The following is a 19,873-nucleotide window of genomic DNA, read 5'->3' as shown; positions in this document are numbered from 1 at the left end:
TGATGTCAATGCAGCACTACTTTCGACCGTGTCACAGTGCCGGGCGGTGTCAGGCTGGAGGGCAGAGATCCATCCCCCCCTGAATAAAAGGAAGGGCGTTCTGTCTGGCCGGAACAGTCGCCCGTGACCATTGAAGAGGGCTGTCCTCTTGCTTCCACACTCTCAACATGTTTGTTACTGGAAGGCTTTCTGTGTAGCCAGCAAGTGGGGCAGTATCTGGGAGCTGTTAAAATTTTTTTTGCGAAGGCCCAAACCTAGCTACTTTTTTATTCCACCCAACTAGAAATATTTTCTGGGGGAGAACACTTGTCCTGCACAGATTCAAGGTGCATAGAGCCATTGTAACGTATAAAAAAGCTTGAATTTTTCTATCCAAAGGACATTCACCCAGAGAAGAATCAAACTGACTTTTACACTGTCCTAACATAAGTCCAATTCTTATATATGAACACACATCAAGTGTAAGACATAACCCTGCTCTTTGTCCAACCAGAAATGTAGCTTGATTTCTAAAACGAACCTCTTCAGTCCTTACATCTCTAATCCCAAAAATGTGATAGGTCCTCAAACCAAAAATCTCAAAAACTTTTTTCACGTTGTCATTATGGGGTATTATGTGTAGAATTGTGAGGGAAAAAAATAATTTACTCCGTTTTGGAATAAGGCTGTAACATAACAAAATGTGGAAAAAGTGAAGTGCTGTGAATACTTTCCAGATGCATTGTATGTATGTATAAAATATATACGTCCATGGACTCGGCACTCCCAATAAATACCAGTACTTGGTCCGGTGCCCTCCTCACAGCCCTAAGGCAGTATACATGTCCATGAAGGATGCGGCACTCAGGACTCAATCACAGGTACACATGATTACTCACATTGCGTACCTGTGATTGAGTCCTGAGTGCCGCATCCTTCAAACGAAGATATATATATATATATATTTTTTAATGCTTTGTCTTATTTCATGTTTTGCAGAGAGACCAACAAACTTGCTCCAGACCCACTAATATATTAATTTCAGTCGTCTAACCCCTTTTCTAGCCTGATTCATTCAACTGCTGGATGGTATATCTCACTTTGTTGTACTGCTGTGCAGGGGTATTTTGGGGTTAAGCAGTTTCCTAGAGCTTTAGAAGTGCTACCACACCCCTTTATCATCAGCATACCTTTTGGTTATACTGTGCAAGAGGACTTCCATGCATGGTCATATCAGCAGCTTGTAACGCCGGTCTAAAGATAAATGGTATAAGGGGGGTAAAATAAAACTGCAATAAAGTTGGCACTTAATTCCCATCTACAATACATATAATCTTCAGTATATATTTAAACTACTAGTTGACATGCCGGAGCAGCACTGCTGTTTTTCAGTTCATTAAGTCAGGCAATCACAGTTGTTTACATAAGCCTGTGTGCCTGTTGCATATCTCATCCTGTTATGTCTGATTGTCATATTTTCTTATGCAGAGTTATATTTGGCCCTTTTGAGCACACATTGTTTTCTGTTATAAATGGAACAAAAATATTACTGTCTATAGAATTTCCTTTTAACATAGGTTGTGTGTGTCTGTGTGTGTGTAATAAATATGTGTGTATAAAATCATACAAGCTCTGCACTCGCCTAATTTCACTGTATTTACTTTAAATTCAGGCAATGGTTGTTCCAAAATTTCTCTAGCATTCATAAGGGATATTGGGGAATCTACTACGATGGGGTATAGATGGGGTCCAAAGGAGCCAGTTCACTTTAAATTTCTTCAACTGGGTGTGCTGGCTCCTCCCCTCTATGCCCCCTCCCAAAGGCAGTTTAGAAAAAAGTGCCCTCAGGAGAGGATCCACACCTCTGAGCTCCAGAGAGTTTTCTTCAATTTCTTTTTTTTTCTTTCTGTTATTATTGGTACGCTGTCTGGGCAACTGCATACCTGCACCGTGGGAGTTGGGGAGGAGGGGGGTTCACCTGCCTTACGAGGTGCAGAGCCGCTTCCCCGCTGCAGGACCACCGTCCTGAGGGGTTGTTGTTCAGCGGGGCACTGTGCCGTGGCTGTCACAGCCGTCGCATGCCGCACTCCCCTAACGCTGCCTGAAGGTGACATCGGTAGTGGGTACAAACCAGGGGGCCCTGCTAGGGGGGTCCCCCGGTTCAAAGTGCGGCTGACCACCCTGGGGGGTCCCGCTAAGATCCCCGTGTGGAACTGGCACAAAAAGCTTGACTAGCACTTGTTGTGATGTTTTGAGCTAAAAAGGAGACTTTGCCAGTGTATATATATTAGTGTAACTCCGGTGCCATTGGAGGTGGCAGAGCTACATCAGAGCGGGACCTGAGGCGTTTTGGCGCCTTCTTGTGCTTACTGCAGCCATATACAGCACACACAGCTCTTCCTGACTCCTCAGCCACGCATACTTTACTAGCTATATGCTTTATAATATGAAGTACATTAATATGGTTGCATTGTTTTAAAGCAACTCAATATGGATTGCATCATATTTCTTATTCTTGTGAGTGTACTTATTTATTTATTTTTCATAAGCCAGATTGAAGTCAGATAGTTTCAATAAACAATAAGTTTTGCGCTGTAAATTAAGGCAATAAATAGGATTTTAATTACCTACCGGTAAATCCTTTTCTCGTAGTCCGCAGAGGATACTGGGGTCCACATTAGTACCATGGGGTATAGACGGGTCCACTGGGAGCCATGGGCACTTTAAGAAATTGATAGTGTGTGCTGTCTCCTCCCTCTATGCCCCTCCTACCAGACTCAGTCTAGGAAACTGTGCCCGAGGAGACGGACATACTTTGAGAGAAGGATATAAAAGGAGAGTGGTGAGATTCCGAACCAGTACATACAAACTAGTGCCCAGTATTCTCTACGGATCACGAGAAAAGGATTTACCGGTAGGTAATTAAAACCCTATTTTCTCTTACGTCCTAGAGGATACTGAGGTCCATATTAGTACCATGGGGATGTACCAAAGCTCCCAGAACGGGAGGGAGAGCGTGGAGTCTCCTGCAGAACTGATTGACCAAACTTCAGGTGCCCAGAGGCCAAAGTATCGAACTTGTAGAACTTTGCAAACGTGTTCGACCCAGACCAGGTAGCTGCTCAGCAAAGCTGTAAAGCTGAGACACCCCGGGCAGCCACCCAGGAAGAACCCACCTTACGAGTAGAGTGGGCCTTAACTGACGTAGGACACTGCAATCCTGCCGTAGAATACGCATGCTGGATAGTGAACCTGATCCAGCGAGATATCGTCTGCTTAGAAGCAGGACACCCAAGTTTCTTGGGATCATACAGGACAAACAGAGAGTCCGACAACTGAAAACTCAGTTGTTTAAGACTTTGGGCGCCTAGAGCTTTAGACAGGTTTAGCTGATTTGCGCAGCTCACCTGGGTGCCTTTGTCCGCCAGATAAAATCACTAAATCGCACTGCACAGTACAAAAACAATTGCTTAACTTGGCAAACGACAGCATTGTGTCTACCTCCGAATCAGGCCCCTATATATCCTATCTGTGCACCAACGCCTCAGGAGGCTCACTCATATGCATTTATTCTTGCTGCCGTTGCTATCTTTTGCCGTACGCAATTGCGATTATATGCTAATATGGGCAGAAGATAACCTGAGCATAGGGATGCCCACTGATATCCCATAATTTAAGTCTGGTGGTGTAAAATTGCTGCTACATCGGTACCATCGTTGCAGATTGGGTCATATTGGAGAGTCTTGAGTGCCCCTGAAGACACGCATGCTGTGCTGCTCTCCAGTAGCAAGTAAGATTCAACTGCTAATTTACGCAGGCCCACAAAAATGGTGTCTGAATGGCCTTGACACGCCTGCGTTTTTCCGACCACGCCCTGTTCCAACCTCAAAACATTTTCTTCCTGTCACTCACTTTGCGAATCATTCCTCCGTGCAACTACTATTACAGTTCACTCACTGCAGCTCAGACGCATGCGCAGTAAGCCAACATCGACCGATTAGCGTACAATAGCAGCTTTGCAACCGCAGCTGAATGGGTATGGGACTCAGGGTCGACACCTATTGGTCGACAATGCCTAGGTCGACATTAGAAATATGTCGACACGGCCATTATGTCGACATGAAAAAAAAAGGTTGACATGAGTTTTTCATGTATTTTTGGTGTCGTTTTCTTTGTAAAGTGACCGGGAACCCTAATTAGTGCAACGTGTTCGCTCACCGTGCTTCGGGCAAGGTTACTGTTCCCAATCGTAGTCCACGTGGATCGTAAAGTATTAAAGTTTTTAAAAAAAACTCATGTCACCTTTTTGCACGTCGACCTTGTTCACGTCGACTTAATGGCTGTGTCGGCCTATTTCTAGTGTCGACCTAGCCACCGTCGACCAGTGGGTGTCAACCTAAGTGGCGTCGACCCAAGGTCCAGCTAAATGAGCCTCCAGGTGAAGGCACTGTGGGTGAGAGGACGGTAATGTCAGCACCTGACCAACACGGAGACAGGTTATACTGTATGAACGCCGGCCTGATCATGATGCCGATGTGTTGCCACACACACTGTGACAGTGCTGCTGCTGCTAGCATATTGTGCTGTACGTGCACTACTATATTGGTTGATGCTAGATCCAAGTGACTTTAGCCACGCCTATAAATCGGCACCTTGTTATTTGCATATCTGCTTACGTCATTGGTTGCTTTCATTGGCAGGCAGCAAAGGGAAGAGGAGGAGCGTTGTGTGAGTGACGGCGGAAGTCTAGCGCCGTCTATTCTGGCTGTTGATTGGCTAAGTGTGCAGAAGGGCGGGATTTCCGGCTGACAGTGCCCGGCTCTCCCAGGGGGTTCCGTCTCCTGCGCCTGCCGCCGAGAGACAGGTGAGGGGAGGGCGATGATGGCGGGGTACGGGGGTGATTGGTGAGAGACGGGACATGGGCTGTGCTTGTGGTCGTGCGGGGTAGATGGAAGCAGTGGGGTCTGGTTTGTTCGGCCCCTGGCCCTGTGCTGGTCTCAGCCCCGGTGTTTCCGTGTAGTCACCCTGTGTGTGCTGAGTAATGTGCGCTGCTGCTGTACCCTGAGAGCTACATGTGACCGGCCAGTCTCCTGTGTATAGTGAGGATGACGATGCAGTCTACTTTATACTCTACTTCTGTACTGACACCTAAGTCTGATCCAGTTGTGGTACACTGTATTGTGCTCAGCAGCTGGCAGCATCCCAGGTTATGTCATGTCACATGTGTCCCACTATGTATTCATAACTCCATATACACTATGGCAGCAGCAGTGTTCATAATACCACCTTAGAAATCAAATATACTTGGGAACACATATTACACTCGCTTATGTATCTGGAACACATCTTGTTTATTGTAATCCTTCAGACATTGGGCACCACCAGAAAGGCTCATTTACTTATTGCATTTGCAGTCATTGTTGTACTCTCAATATCCACATTTTCTATTGGCTGAGTGTATTTATGGGTCTGCCATTAATATTTGTATTCCTTTGTGTGCATACATGAAATGCCACCAAATATATACATACATACATACATACATACATACATACATACATACATACATCCATATCAGTCTGGAGATGTCAGAACAAGGTATCTGCTAAAGTATAGTGATTGCTTAACATCTTTTTGTATGTGGTCTTCTATATTTAATAAGTGTTGGTTATTTTGCATTTATGTGTACTTTGTCTCTGTTATGCCTCATTTACAGTGGACCTAAACCATTTAGTAAGTAGTTTGAAATATTTTGAAAGGCCTTTTCCCCTTCCTGGGAGTCGGAACAGCTCCAGTAATGGCCTATACACATGCTGAGATTCGGGCTATGCCTGAGTCTCGCTATGCGACGGGCTAGGTCGGCACATAGTCGGTATCGCAAGCACATAATGACTGTGCTTGCGATACTGACTATGTGCGATTTTGGCTAAGTGTCAGTTTTGACTATCTCTTCTATAGAGAGAGACTGTGCAGGCAAGTCAATTTTGACTATCTATTCTTGCGATGCCGACTGCGCATTGGCATTGAATTGGGATCGCAAGGTGACTCACCTTGAGATCTGCAGTAACTTTTCTTACGATTTTGGCTATATAGTCAAAATTGTAAGAAAAAATCTCACCGTGTATACACACCATTAGGCCAGTGGTTGTCAAACTTTATTGAATCGCGGTGCCCTAGAGTATCAGAATTATTTTTCAGGGCACCCCTAGGCCAAAAGTTTATTGTTGAGAAATTTAGAAAAAAATATTAAATCAAGTAAATTGTGTTTTATATGTCATACTTAGGGTTAATTGTCTGGTGAGGGATAAGATTTGCTTCTGTTTGTCCACATATTTTATGATTGACAGCCACCAGCGCTGTTTTTGCCTTTTACACTGACTATAAATAGTTTTAATTGGTCCTGGACCACCAACCCACAGCACCCCTGCAAGTGTCCAGAGGCACCCCAGGGAGCCACGGAACACAGTTTGAGAACCACTGAGTTAGATAACAGGATTATTAATCGGACGTGCACTGTATGCTCCCTTATTCCTGTGAATGTTCTTCCTTGTTTGCTGATTTATGTTGGAGAACAAAGTATGATGAGTGTGTATACTACTGCAGGTATTAAACATCCAGTTTTATTGAAGTTATAGTATTAAATATACACACACTCGGGAATAACATTGCACTCGGGATTGTAGGAAAACTGCGCATTAAGTCTAATCAACCTCCACTGTTGTATTACCATGCAGACCAATGCGCACAGGTAATTAACTTGTTATGAGGTCAAGGTGGTCTGTACTTGTATAGGCAACTGATAAAGAGTTAAGTTATGTTCCAAACCCACTCAACCAATACCGTATAGAACCATACATTAAATGCCAGATTAGTATATTTCAGATTTAACTTGACAAATTTAGTTTTTATTGTATGAAAACAGAAAAGTGATTTTCTGTAAGTTATCGGTAAACATCTAACAAGTTTGCAGTTGACAGAGATCAGGCAGCTATTCTAAAAAACAATAAGCACACATCTCTGCTACTATTTGGTAGGAGTCCAGCTGGGAATGTAAACCCCGACGGGCTGGTTGTCGGTTGTCAAGATCCTGACATTGGCATAATGCCTGGCAGCGGGGTGAGCGGTGCAAGTGCCCTTGCGGGCTCGGTGGCTCGCTGCATTCGCCACAGGATCGATCCTAACGAGTGGGAGTAGCCCCTGCGTGCCGGCATTGTCAGCTGTCAGGATTCTGGCGTCTGTATCCTGACTGCCGGGATCCCGACAGCCGTCAAATTGATTGCATCCTGTCTAGCTATACCTCAGAGCAGCAGTGCAGGTATCCTTGCCCATACCCCATCTTTGCTGACTGTGTCTTCACTTGTGCGCTTTGAGGATGGCCAAGAGGCTGATGACCTACTGGACTTGCATGGATTGCCAGAGGGGGGAGTGTTTTCTTTCACCACTCCTGCAGCCAAGCTGTTAATACATCTCTGCATTATTACTTCCTGCTTCACCTCTGTAAGAGGAAAAACAGGAAGAACTTCAGTGGCATGATATGTGCCATAATGCATCTCTCCCATAGTGTAAAGTATATAGAAGCATGCACAGAAGGACCCCACTAAAGTTATATCCAGTCACCCAACTTTAGACATACCAGCTCTTCTCTTGGCTCCGCTTATGCTTGCTCTCTCTCCCTCCTCCTACTCATCTGGTCTTCTCCCCATTTCTCCCTTATTCTGTTGACTGCATAATGTAAGCCCTCAGACGGGGCCCTGGCCCTCTTCCCTGTTGTTATTCCCTTGTACTATCATTCTCACCAGTTCTGCTGGTCTCTGGTCACCTTTTCCCATGCAGCAACTCTGCTCACTCGTGCGATGGGTACAGGATCAATGAGAGATGCTGTTACCCTGCGACTCATCACTTGTCATTCTCTAGTTATAGTTTTACTACAGTGTTTGTGTTAATACTTTTATGCTCACTGTTGTGCATTGTTTTGTCTACTTTCCTGTACAGCGCCACATACACATTGTGACACCTAACAAAGAGAACATGATATGCTAATGTGAATGAGAAAAAAAAAAAAGTAGTATTCCTAATAATGGGGCTTCAGTTAGAATAATAACTTGTAGTGAGATCCGTGTTTTTTTTTTTTTTATTAATAGGAGTTTTGTTAACCTGACTTTTCATGCAGCTGGTTCGGTATGCTCAATGTGTGTGTTTATATATACATCTCTGAAGCTTTTATGAACAGAATTTGTTGGTCTGGTTTTCCTTCCAAAAATTTCCCTAGATTTGTCTTTTTGCTGCATCTATATTTGTGATTGGTACCTAGGCAATTGCATCAGTTTTATCCTGTCATCCTCCTTGCTAGTACAACGGTATATATGGATAACTACTAAAGAAGGAGTTTGTCATGGCATCTTCGATTCTGCAAAAACAGATACGGTAACCCCTGTAAGCTACATACTGGTGTAGTTTGTCGTGATGGGTTGTTCATAAAGGAAGATTGATTCCATCACAGTTTCTTTAGTTGACCTATTCCAGGCATGTCCAAAGTCCAACCCGGGGGCCAATTGCGGCCCGTGCTGACATTTTCACCGGCCCGCAGCCTCTGCTCACATTTCCCTTCTCACATTTTCACTGGCCCGCATCCTCTGTAGACGCTTGATGCCAGAGGGCGGGACACACAGTGAGGGCAGCGCAATCCAGTGGTGCCCCAGCAGAAGCTGTTGGTGAGGCCCCGAGAGCACGCATTTACCTTCCCAGGAGATACTGCAGGACTTTCCGGTTTTCTAGCTGTCTGAAGTGGGTGAGGGGGTGCCGGCCACCACTGTGAAGCTGTGAAGTTTTTGCCGTCTTTCTGTTGAGTGTGTGGGTGGTTGGGGCAGGAGTGCTGGACGATGCTGCAGTATGCTGGACGGAGGGGGGATTAGGGCTATTGGCACACTGTGTATGGATGATTCTGGCTGCACTGCTGGGGGCATATAATGTGTATCGGCAAGCACTGCTGGGGGCATATAATGTGTATCTGGTCGGCCCCCATATAATGTGTATCTGGTCGGCCAGCATTGCTGGGGGCATATATGTGTATCTGGTTGGCCAGCACTGCTGGGGGCATATAATGTGTATCTGGTTGGCCAGCACTGCTGGGGGCATATAATGTGTATCTGGTCGGCCAGCATTGCTGGGGGCATATATGTGTATCTGGTTGGCCAGCACTGCTGGGGGCATATAATGTGTATCTGGTTGGCCAGCACTGCTGGGGGCATATAATGTGTATCTGGTCGGCCCCCATATAATGTGTATCTGGTCGGCCAGCATTGCTGGGGGCATATAATGTGTATCTGGTTGGCCAGCACTGCTGGGGGCATATAATGTGTATCTGGTCGGCCCCTATATAATGTGTATCTGGTCGGCCAGCATTGCTGGGGGCATATAATGTGTATCTGGTTGGCCAGCACTGCTGGGGGCATATAATGTGTATCTGGTCGGCCAGCACTGCTGGGGGCATATAATGTGTATCTGGTCGGCCAGCACTGCTGGGGGCATATAATGTGTATCTGGTCGGCCAGCACTGCTGGGGGCATATAATGTGTATCTGGTCGGCCAGCACTGCTGGGGGCATATAATGTGTATCTGGTCGGCCAGCACTGCTGGGGGCATATAATGTGTATCTGGTCGGCCAGCACTGCTGGGGGCATATAATGTGTATCTGGTCGGCCAGCACTGCTGGGGGCATATAATGTGTATCTGGTCGGCCCGCACTGCTGGGGGCATATAATGTGTATCTGGTCGGCCCGCACTGCTGGGGGCATATAATGTGTATCTGGTCGGCCCGCACTGCTGGGGGCATATAATGTGTATCTGGTCGGCCCGCACTGCTGGGGGCATATAATGTGTATCTGGTCGGCCCCCATATAATGTGTATCTGGTCGGCCCCCACTGCTGGGGGCATATAATGTGTATCTGGTCGGCCCCCACACATTTTCACCTCACTAAATCTGACTCTATTTGCAAAAAGTTTGCACACCCCTGACCTATTCAGTGTGGTTTTCTTTTGTTTTGTTTTTTTACTGTTGGATTGACACAAATGTAACAAATTATGTCAATAATAAGTCCTTATATTAGGTCATACATTCATGTTTTTAAATTTGAGAACTAATTTAGCAGGGAGGTCCAGCACTCCCTGTTGGCTACTGATCTCATATATGCCCCTGACGTGTAAGTTCTGTTCAGGATAACATGGTGCCCAATGGTGTGCGGACATAAATTTGTTAGATCATGGTCATTGTCAGCTTCATCTTCAGATGTTGGTAAAGCAGATAATTATCTGTTTTGGAACCACACCCACATCAATGTGTGGTCATTTTGGTTAAAGAAAAGGTAAAATGATCCATTTGAGACCGCTTAGACTGTTTTACACAGTACAGGTGCTGAGAAGGTATACTTGCTGTGTGCTGGAGGTCTCAGTTGTGTGTAGGTGTTCATTTTGGGTTTTTTTTCCTGTAAAGTCAAATTTATTCCTGACAACTGACATTATTTTTGGATTGAGCGATGTTGCTTCTGTTTACCTGAAGCTGTATACAGATGGCGCGATGCGCCGCACAGCCCGACATTGACTATTCAATGGGGCTGGAGCCCGGCCCCACCGATATAGGGTCGCATTCAATAACTGTCTGGTCCTTTCCGACGGAAAGGACCCGACAGCACTCTATTCAATGCCGGGCCAAACTCGACAGGTTTGGCCCAGACCCGACAGTGTCTGTCCGAGTTTTTTAAAAGTCGTATTGACATTGTCGAAAATGGGGATAAAACCTGTCGGGTTTGGCCCCGCTTCGGACAATACACGTGGATCGGCGGTGTGTATTCAGACAGTACAAGTCGGATTTCCTGTCTTGTTGGAAAAAAGCTGCTGGTAATAGTTCGGAACTCCTTTTGACCTCAATCAGTTGGAAGCTGTCATCTTTCCGACAAGACTGCAGCTTCCGACTCTTATTGAATACACCCCATAGTCAATGTTGGTCTGCCTGCACAGTCTATTTTTCCTTGCGATGCCAATCCTGCAGGACCCCGCATCAGCATCGCAAGGACTATACACACACGATGCTATATGCACTATATTTTCTTACGATTTTGACTGTATAGTCAAAATCGTAAGCAATATCGCAACGTGTGTACACAGCTTGAGTTTAAAATGCTAATTCTAGCAATGATTTAACACCTAAAGTATTAAAATAAAACTTTTAGAAATATTTTTATTTGTCACTTTATTGTCTCAACTAGAGTGTATGAAAGGGAGGTAAACACATGCTCATCACATTTATAGTGACAAGTGATGCAAGATATGACACATCTGTTGCTACATCAGTCATCTAGCTAGGTCAGTATTGCCACTAACGCTTTTGATCCTGTTTTATTGCTTTACCGGAGAACTGTTGCAGTTGTTTTCTGTACCCAAGTTCTTATACAAAGTTTACTCTGCTTATTAAAAAAAACAATTATTGGTACTGTATTTTAAAGGGATGTAGTTGTGTGACCACCAGTCACAATAACGATTCCGGGATCACGCCCCCTAACAATCCCAATAGTCGGCATGCCGACTAACAGGGACTATTCCCACTCGTGGGTTTCCATGACACCTGCAGAGTGGGAATAGAACCTGCGCTCCCAACGCCCCCCAGGCGCTCACCGGGTATCTCCAAGCCAGGAACCCTGTGTCGGTATGGTGACTGGTGGTCTCCTGACTGCCGGTCACACTTACCCAACCCGTTTTAAAATAACTTTTCTCTGACGTCCTAGTGGATGCTGGGAACTCCGTAAGGACCATGGGGAATAGCGGCTCCGCAGGAGACTGGGCACAAAAGTAAAGCTTTAGGACTACCTGGTGTGCACTGGCTTCTCCCCCTATGACCCTCCTCCAAGCCTCAGTTAGATTTTGTGCCCGGCCGAGGTTGGATGCACACTAGGGGCTCTCCTGAGCTCTTAGAAGAAAGATAGTCTTAGGTTTATTATTTTCAGTGAGACCTGCTGGCAACAGGCTCACTGCAGCGAGGGACTAAGGGGAGAAGAAGCGAACTAGCCTGCTTGCAGCCGGATTGGGCTTCTTAGGCTACTGGACACCATTAGCTCCAGAGGGATCGACCGCAGGCCCAGCCTTGATGTTCGGTCCTGGAGCCGCGCCGCCGTCCCCCTTACAGAGCCAGAAGCAAGAAGATGGTCTGGAAAATCGGCGGCATGAAGACATCAGTCTTCACCAAGGTAGCGCACAGCACGGCAGCTGTGCGCCATTGCTCCTCTCGCACTTCACACTCCGGTCACTGAGGGTGCAGGGCGCTGGGGGGGGGCGCCCTGAGGCAGCAATAAAAACACCTTGGCTGGCAAAAATACCTCAATATATAGCCCCAGGGGCTATATATGAGGTAAATACCCCTGCCAGATTCCATAAAAAAGCGGGAGAATAGGCCGCGGAAAAGGGGCGGAGCTATCTCCCTCAGCACACTGGGCGCCATTTTCCCTCACAGTTCCGCTGGAAGGAAGCTCCCTGGCTCTCCCCTGCAGACTACTCTACAGAAAAGGGTAAAAAAGAGAGAGGGGGGGCATTTAATTTGGCGCAGTATATAGTTATATTAAAAAGCAGCTATAAGGGACATAACTCAGTTAGTCCCTGCCTTATATAGCGCTCTGGTGTGTGCTGGCATACTCTCACTCTGTCCCCCCAAAGGGCTTTTGTGGGTCCTGTCCTCTATATAGAGCATTCCCTGTGTGTGTGGAGTGTGTCGGTACGGCTGTGTCGACATGTTTGATGAGGATAATGAGGTGGAGGCGGAGCAGATGCCTTTAGAAGGGATGTCACCCCCTGGGGGGCAGACACCTGAGTGGATGTGCTTATGGAAAGAAATGAGTGCACGTATAGACTCATTACATAAGAAATTTGACGACATGCCGACTGCGGGACAGCCGAGTTCTCAGCTCGTGCCTGTCCAGGTGTCTCAAAAGTCATCAGGGGCTCTGAAACGCCCGCTATCTCAGATGGCACAAGTAGATGTCGACACGGATACTGACACCAGTGTCGACGAGGATGAGTCAAATTTAATGCCCATTAAGGCCATTCACTGCATGATTGAGGCAATGAAAGAGGTGTTAAATATCTCTGATTTACATCCAGGTACCACAAAAAAAGGATATTATGTTTGGGGAGAAAAAACTACCTGTAGTTTTTCCCCCGTCAGATGAATTAAATGAAGTGTGTGAAGAAGCGTGGGCTTCCCCTGATAAGAAATTGGTAATTCCTAAGAAGGTACTAATGGCGTTCCCTTTCCCGCCAGAGGATAGGTTACGTTGGGAAACACCTCCTAGGGTGGATAAAGCGCTCACACGTTTGTCTAAAAAGGTGGCACTACCGTCTCAGGATACGGCCGCCCTTAAGGAACCTGCTGATAGAAAGCAGGAGGCGATCCTGAAGTCTGTATATACACACTCAGGCATTATACTTAGACCAGCTATTGCGTCAGCATGGATGTGCAGTGCTGCCGCTGCGTGGTCGGATAAACTGTCAGAAAATATTGACACACTAGACAGAGACACGATTCTGCTAACAATTGACCATATCAAAGACTCAGTCTTATATATGAGAGATGCACAGAGGGAAGTCTGCCGGCTGGCATCTAAAATAAGTGCATTGTCCATCTCTGCTAGGAGATGCTTATGGACTCGCCAGTGGACTGGAGATGCAGATTCCAAAAGGCACATGGAAGTTTTGCCTTATAAGGGGGAGGAATTATTTGGGGATGGTCTCTCCGACCTAGTTTCCACAGCAACGTCTGGGAAGTCAGCATTTTTACCCCATGTCCCCTCACAGCCTAAGAAGGCGCCATTTTATCAGGTTGTCCTTTCGGACCCAGAAAAACAAGCGGGGAAAAGGAGGGTCTTTTCTCTCTCTAGAGGCAGAGGTAGGGGAAAAAGGCTGCAACAAACAGCAGGTTCCCAGGAGCAAAAGTCCTCCCCCGCTTCCTCTTCCAAGTCCGCCGCATGACGGTGGGGCTCCACAGGCGGAGCCAGGTACGGTGGGGGCCCGCCTCATGAATTTCAGCGATCAGTGGGCTCGCTCACAGGTGGATCCCTGGATCCTTCAAATAGTATCTCAGGGGTACAAGCTGGAATTCGAGGCGGCTCCACCCCACCGGTTCCTAAAATCTGCCTTGCCGATTGCTCCCTCAGGCAGGGAGGCGGTGCTAGCTGCGATTCACAAGCTGTATTCCCAGCAGGTGATAATCAAGGTACCCCTACTTCAACAAGGCCGGGGTTACTATTCCACACTATTTGTGGTGCCGAAACCGGACGGTTCGGTGAGACCCATTTTAAATTTGAAATCCTTGAACACATACATAAAAAAATTCAAGTTCAAGATGGAATCGCTCAGGGCGGTTATTGCAAGCCTGGAGGAGGGGGATTACATGGTATCCCTGGACATCAAGGATGCTTACCTGCATGTCCCCATTTACCATCCTCACCAGGAGTACCTCAGATTTGTGGTACAGGATTGCCATTACCAATTCCAGACGCTGCCGTTTGGACTCTCCACGGCACCGAGGGTATTTACCAAGGTTATGGCGGAAATGATGATACTCCTTCGAAAAAAGGGAGTTTTAATTATCCCATACTTGGACGATCTCCTAATAAAGGCACGATCCAAGGAACAGTTGTTAGTGGGAGTGGCACTATCTCAGGAAGTGCTGCGCCAGCACGGCTGGATTCTGAATATCCCAAAGTCACAGCTGGTCCCGACGACACGTCTAATGTTCCTGGGAATGATTCTGGACACAGTCCAGAAAAAGAGTGTTTCTCCCGGAGGAGAAAGCCAGGGAGTTGTCTTCTCTAGTCAGAGACCTCCTAAAACCAAAACAGGTATCGGTGCATCACTGCACGTGGGTCCTGGGAAAGATGGTAGCTTCTTACGAAGCAATTCCATTCGGCAGATTCCATGCCAGGATTTTTCAGTGGGACCTGTTGGACAAGTGGTCCGGATCGCATCTTCAGATGCATCGCTTGATAACCCTGTCCCCAAGAACCAGGGTGTCTCTTCTGTGGTGGCTGCAGAGTTCTCATCTTTTGGAGGGCTGCAGATTCGGCATACAGGACTGGGTCCTGGTGACCACGGATGCCAGCCTACGAGGCTGGGGGGCAGTCACAAAGGGAAGAAACTTCCAAGGACTATGGTCAAGTCAGGAGACTTCCCTTCACATAAATATTCTGGAACTAAGGGCCATTTACAATGCCCTAAGTCAAGCAAAATCCCTGCTCCTACACCAGCCGGTGCTGATCCAGTCAGACAACATCACGGCAGTCGCCCATGTGAATCGACAGGGCTGCACAAGAAGCAGGATGGCAATGGCAGAAGCCACAAGGATTCTCAGATGGGCGGAAAATCATGTACTAGCACTGTCAGCAGTGTTCATCCCGGGAGTGGACAACTGGGAAGCAGACTTTCTCAGCAGGCACGACCTCCACCCGGGAGAGTGGGGACTTCATCCAGAAGTCTTCCAAATGATTGTAAATCAGTGGGGTCGTCCACAGGTGGACATGATGGCGTCCCGCCTAAACAAAAAACTAGAGAGGTATTGCGCCAGGTCAAGAGACCCTCAGGCGATAGCTGTGGACGCTCTAGTGACACCGTGGGTGTACCGGTCAGTTTATGTGTTCCCTCCTCTACCTCTCATACCAAAGGTATTGAGAATAATAAGAAAGCGAGGTGTAAACACAATTCTCGTGGTTCCGGATTGGCCAAGAAGAGCGTGGTACCCGGAACTTCAAGAGATGATCTCAGAGGACCCGTGGTCTCTGCAGCTCAGACAAGACCTGCTACAGCAGGGGCCCTGTCTGTTCCAAGACTTACCGCGGCTGCGTTTGACGGCATGGCGGTTGAACGCCGGATCCTGAAGGAAAAGGGCATTCCGGAGGAAGTCATTCCTACGCTTATTAAAGCTAGGAAAGAGGTTACAGCAAATCATTATCACCGCATATGGCGGAAGTATGTTGCATGGTGTGAGGCCGAAAAGGCCCCAATAGAGGAATTTCAACTAGGTCGTTTTCTGCATTTCCTGCAAGCAGGAGTTAATATGGGCCTAAAACTAGGCTCCATTAAATTACAGATCTCGGCTCTGTCGATTTTCTTTCAAAAAGAACTAGCTTCAGTACCTGAAGTTTAGACATTTGTGAAAGGAGTGCTGCATATTCAGCCCCCATTTGTGCCTCCTGTGGCACCTTGGGATCTCAACGTGATGTTGAGTTTCTTAAAATCACATTGGTTTGAGCCACTAAAAACCGTGGATCTGAAATGTCTCACGTGGAAAGTGGCCATGTTATTGGCTTTGGCTTCAGCCAGGCGTGTGTCAGAATTGGCGGCTTTATCATGTAAAAGCCCTTATCTGATTTTCCATATGGATAGGGCAGAATTGAGGACTCGTCCCCAATTTCTCCCAAAGGTGGTGTCAGCGTTTCACCTGAACCAGCCTATTGTGGTGCCTGCGGCTACTAGGGAATTGGAGGACTCCAAGTTGCTAGACGTTGTCAGGGCCCTGAAAATATGTTTCCAGGACGGCTGGAGTCAGAAAATCTGACTCGCTGTTTATCCTGTATGCACCCAACAAGCTGGGTGCTCCTGCTTCTAAGCAGACTATTGCTCGTTGGATTTGTAATACAATTCAGCTTGCACATTCTGTGGCAGGCCTGCCACAGCCAAAATCTGTAAAAGCCCATTCCACAAGGAAGGTGGGCTCATCTTGGGCGGCTGCCCGAGGGGTCTCAGCTTTACAACTTTGCCGAGCAGCTACTTGGTCAGGGGAAAACACGTTTGCTAAATTCTAAAAATTTGATACCCTGGCTGAGGAGGACCTGGAGTTCTCTCATTCGGTGCTGCAGAGTCATCCGCACTCTCCCGCCCGTTTGGGAGCTTCGGTATAATCCCCATGGTCCTTACGGAGTTCCCAGCATCCACTAGGACGTCAGAGAAAATAAGAATTTACTTACCGATAATTCTATTTCTCGTAGTCCGTAGTGGATGCTGGGCGCCCATCCCAAGTGCGGATTGTCTGCAATACTTGTACATAGTTATTGTTAACTAAATCGGGTTATTGTTGTGAGCCATCTATCCAGAGGCTCCTCTGTTATCATGCTGTTAACTGGGTTCAGATCACAAGTTGTACGGTGTGATTGGTGTGGCTGGTATGAGTCTTACCCGGGATTCATAAATCCTTTCTTATTGTGTACGCTCGTCCGGGCACAGTATCCTAACTGAGGCTTGGAGGAGGGTCATAGGGGGAGGAGCCAGTGCACACCAGGTAGTCCTAAAGCTTTACTTTTGTGCCCAGTCTCCTGCGGAGCCGCTATTCCCCATGGTCCTTACGGAGTTCCCAGCATCCACTACGGACTACGAGAAATAGAATTATCGGTAAGTAAATTCTTATTTATTTCTTATTAGATTTAAAGTCTTTAAACTGTGGTATAAATGTGACTAGTAACCTGAGCGCATACACATAAATTACTGTTTTTGTGATCTATGGGTCTGTATGAAGCAAATTTATATCCTATTGCTGTGTTACACTAACCACGTGATCATAAATGAAAACAATGTTCTGATAGTTAATTTTGGATCCTTTTGTTCAGGACAGGGATGGGGAACTTTCGGCCCTCCAGCTGTTGCTGAACTACACATACCAGCAAACCAAAGGTTCCCCATCCCTGGTTTAGGACTTGCACTCCGTAATGGTGGGCGATGGATCTCTCTGGCTTTTGAATTGTTGTGAGATTACTCTGTAGTAGTCCGGTTAGCTTTTATGAAACTGCTGTATATCTTAATCTAAAGGTATATAAGTCCATGTCATCAGCAGTATGTATATGTGTAAACGGTGTCAGGACTCCGACCTACAGTCTCCGTGTTTCCTGACTGGAGATTGCAATTATGGTTTTTCCTAGGTTCTGAGCAGTTTACCTTGCGGAAAGAAGATTCTAGAACATGGGTCTTCATCCTGTGGCCCTCCAGCTGCTGTGAAACTACACATCCCAGCATGCCCTGCCACAGTTTTGCTATTAAGGTATGCTAAAACTGAGGCAGGGCATGCTGGGATGTGTAGTTCCACAGCAGCTGGAGGGTCGCAGGTTGAAGACCCATGTTCTAGAACAACTGTTATGCTGCAGTCTGAGTATAGCTCATCATAGAGAGCTTGTTGCTCGTGGGTCAGTTTATTCCCATTATTGGGCTACTTGTCTATGGCAGAATGTGCTGTGTAAGGGAATCGGTATGATTTCCCGATGCACTGAATGCCAGTGGTGAGAATACCGACAGTGGCATCCCATCCATCGTAATCCCGACAGCGCCCTCTAAAGTACTGTAACCCTCCCTTGTGGTTGCCTAACCCTCCCTTCTTCGCTGCCTAACCTTAACTCTCTCTCCCTCCCCCGCGGCTGAATGCCAGCACGTCCCGCTGTCAGGACGCTCTGAATGCCAGCTGTATGTATTGTGACGCCGGTATCCCGAGCGGCGTCCGTATCTAGACTCCGGGATTGAGTCTTCCTTCGGGATCCCGGCATCTGTATATTGACGGCCGGAATGCCATCCATCTGGAAGCTACCTGCTTCCCTGTGTAAGTTCAGCTGCTTTGACCTCCATATATAAGTAAGCTGGTGTGTTTCATTCCTTATGGGCCCCGTACACTAGAACGATAATACCCGATTTCAGCCAATTTAGGGCATTCGGACAATATATTGGGTGAAATCGGGCATTTTGGATGTTTTCGATCCAATCCGATGCGCGTTCCCGTGAGGGTCGGATCGGCTCCCCTAGATTGTTAGTGCTGCACTCGTGATATGTTGGTTCCCGCAGGCATAGCTGGGATCGCATATGATATATCGCATGCAAAATTTACCAAATCATATGGAACCTCTCCCAGGAGAGTTCAAGGGAAATTGCCTCCGACTTCAGCCTCAGACATATCGTTCTAGTGTATGGGGCCCTTTACTAAAACATATGTTGTGAATAAGTCACTCCCTCTTCCTCCTGTATATAGAGATATATACTGTATGTGTGATGAGGTTCATTTGTAAATATGTTGTGACAACAGGGCATATTGTCAGAAGATGCCATTGCATTTGGGCTCCTGATGCCGTCTTAGGAAATAGGCTAAACGTATGGTGCTGTATATTTGACACGGCGTCCATTTTTTCTCTTCTCCTTTTCTAACCCTTGAACTGTAAAATGGGAGAAAAATGTGGTCTAACAACTTGCATATTGCAGTCGCGTCCTTTTCACACCTACCTACACTGAAGTAATATGCTGTCAAATAATATACAGTATATGTAACCCAAGAACAAGGAATATTTCAGGAGAACAAGAGAAGGATGAAAACTTATTGGGGGCACGCTTGTATAGGTGATCAGAATCTGCTTTATTGGCCAGGTATAGTATACTCGCTTATACTAGGAATTGTTTGAGGTTACAATGCTTCGCCAAATAACATGAAGGGGAGATAAAAACGTAATACGTAACATACATGTATGTATGTGCATACATACATACATACATACATACATACATACATACCTTTACTATGGGAATACTGTGTAAAATTGCATCTCCGTACGTAGCACCAGACATTTTAGACATCATTTAGTAGATGAGCAGCAAGTGGGAAGAAGCTTTTAGTGGTTCTGGTCGTCCTGGCGGTAATGGACCTGTAACGCCTGCCTGATGGGAGCATTTCAAACAGGTCGTGGCCAGGGTGTTACTTGTCTGCCACGATTTTCCCTGCACGCTTAACTCTGGACATGTATAGGTCTTGAACAGTGGGAAGATCGGTCTCGACCATCTTTTCTGCTGTCCTCACCACCCTCTGAAGCCTTCGTCGTGATGTATGTAATGTGG

At 46.7% G+C, this 19,873-nt stretch overlaps 1 protein-coding gene across 3 annotated transcripts in view; it reads left to right on the top strand.

Annotated features, from left to right (window-relative positions):
- CUL1 (cullin 1) overlaps window positions 1-19,873 on the top strand; it is a 198,271-nt gene that overhangs the window by 11,913 nt on the left and 166,485 nt on the right. Inside the window, exon 1 of one of the 3 annotated variants that reach the window (XM_063922434.1) lies at window positions 4,692-4,843. The exons of the other annotated variants lie outside the window; for them this stretch is intronic. The gene's annotated coding sequence lies outside the window, so the exon portion shown is untranslated. Of the gene's footprint in view, window positions 1-4,691; window positions 4,844-19,873 lie in introns of those variants that run through there. 3 annotated transcript variants of the gene reach the window in all.

The sequence above is a fragment of the Pseudophryne corroboree genome, chromosome 5, assembly GCF_028390025.1.
Source record: "Pseudophryne corroboree isolate aPseCor3 chromosome 5, aPseCor3.hap2, whole genome shotgun sequence".
Lineage (NCBI taxonomy): Eukaryota > Metazoa > Chordata > Amphibia > Anura > Myobatrachidae > Pseudophryne > Pseudophryne corroboree.
Note: the sequence above shows the minus strand (reverse complement) of the source record. Positions and strands in the feature narration are given on the sequence as shown.